Raw genomic sequence first — 2,117 nt, 5'->3', positions numbered from 1 at the left:
TGAAGGTGGAGCTGTTGTAGAACGTGGAGCTGAAGGTGGAGCTGTTGTAGAAGGTGGAGCTGAAGGTGGAGCTGTTGTAGTAGGTGGAGCTGTTGTAGAACGTGGAGCTGAAGGTGGAGCTGTTGTAGAAGGTGGAGCTGAAGGTGGAGCTGTTGTAGTACGTGGAGCTGAAGGTGGAGCTGTTGTAGAACGTGGAGCTGAAGGTGGAGCTGTTGTAGTACGTGGAGCTGAAGGTGGAGCTGTTGTAGAACGTGGAGCTGAAGGTGGAGCTGTTGTAGAACGTGGAGCTGAAGGTGGAGCTGTTGTAGAACGTGGAGCTGAAGGTGGAGCTGTTGTAGTAGGTGGAGCTGAAGGTGGAGCTGTTGTAGAACGTGGAGCTGAAGGTGGAGCTGTTGTAGTAGGTGGAGCTGTTGTAGAACGTGGAGCTGAAGGTGGAGCTGTTGTAGAACGTGGAGCTGAAGGTGGAGCTGTTGTAGTAGGTGGAGCTGTTGTAGTACGTGGAGCTGAAGGTGGAGCTGTTGTAGAACGTGGAGCTGAAGGTGGAGCTGTTGTAGAACGTGGAGCTGAAGGTGGAGCTGTTGTAGTACGTGGAGCTGAAGGTGGAGCTGTTGTAGTACGTGGAGCTGAAGGTGGAGCTGTTGTAGAACGTGGAGCTGAAGGTGGAGCTGTTGTAGAACGTGGAGCTGAAGGTGGAGCTGTTGTAGTACGTGGAGCTGAAGGTGGAGCTGTTGTAGAACGTGGAGCTGAAGGTGGAGCTGTTGTAGAACGTGGAGCTGAAGGTGGAGCTGTTGTAGTACGTGGAGCTGAAGGTGGAGCTGTTGTAGTACGTGGAGCTGAAGGTGGAGCTGTTGTAGTACGTGGAGCTGAAGGTGGAGCTGTTGTAGTACGTGGAGCTGAAGGTGGAGCTGTTGTAGAACGTGGAGCTGAAGGTGGAGCTGTTGTAGAACGTGGAGCTGAAGGTGGAGCTGTTGTAGTACGTGGAGCTGAAGGTGGAGCTGTTGTAGAACGTGGAGCTGAAGGTGGAGCTGTTGTAGTACGTGGAGCTGAAGGTGGAGCTGTTGTAGAACGTGGAGCTGAAGGTGGAGCTGTTGTAGAACGTGGAGCTGAAGGTGGAGCTGTTGTAGTACGTGGAGCTGAAGGTGGAGCTGTTGTAGAACGTGGAGCTGAAGGTGGAGCTGTTGTAGAACGTGGAGCTGAAGGTGGAGCTGTTGTAGTACGTGGAGCTGAAGGTGGAGCTGTTGTAGTAGGTGGAGCTGTTGTAGTACGTGGAGCTGAAGGTGGAGCTGTTGTAGTAGGTGGAGCTGAAGGTGGAGCTGTTGTAGAACGTGGAGCTGTTGTAGAACGTGGAGCTGAAGGTGGAGCTGTTGTAGTAGGTGGAGCTGAAGGTGGAGCTGTTGTAGTAGGTGGAGCTGTTGTAGAACGTGGAGCTGAAGGTGGAGCTGTTGTAGAACGTGGAGCTGAAGGTGGAGCTGTTGTAGTAGGTGGAGCTGTTGTAGAACGTGGAGCTGAAGGTGGAGCTGTTGTAGAAGGTGGAGCTGAAGGTGGAGCTGTTGTAGAACGTGGAGCTGAAGGTGGAGCTGTTGTAGTACGTGGAGCTGAAGGTGGAGCTGTTGTAGTAGGTGGAGCTGTTGTAGTACGTGGAGCTGAAGGTGGAGCTGTTGTAGTAGGTGGAGCTGAAGGTGGAGCTGTTGTAGAACGTGGAGCTGAAGGTGGAGCTGTTGTAGTAGGTGGAGCTGTTGTAGAACGTGGAGCTGAAGGTGGAGCTGTTGTAGAACGTGGAGCTGAAGGTGGAGCTGTTGTAGAACGTGGAGCTGAAGGTGGAGCTGTTGTAGTAGGTGGAGCTGTTGTAGAACGTGGAGCTGAAGGTGGAGCTGTTGTAGAAGGTGGAGCTGAAGGTGGAGCTGTTGTAGAAGGTGGAGCTGAAGGTGGAGCTGTTGTAGTACGTGGAGCTGAAGGTGGAGCTGTTGTAGAACGTGGAGCTGAAGGTGGAGCTGTTGTAGAACGTGGAGCTGAAGGTGGAGCTGTTGTAGTACGTGGAGCTGAAGGTGGAGCTGTTGTAGAACGTGGAGCTGAAGGTGGAGCTGTTGTAGTAGGTGGAGCTGTTGTAGTACGTGGAG

This window comes from Telmatherina bonti, assembly GCF_933228915.1.
Source record: "Telmatherina bonti genome assembly, chromosome: 14".
Lineage (NCBI taxonomy): Eukaryota > Metazoa > Chordata > Actinopteri > Atheriniformes > Telmatherinidae > Telmatherina > Telmatherina bonti.
This window is presented reverse-complemented; position numbering follows the sequence as displayed.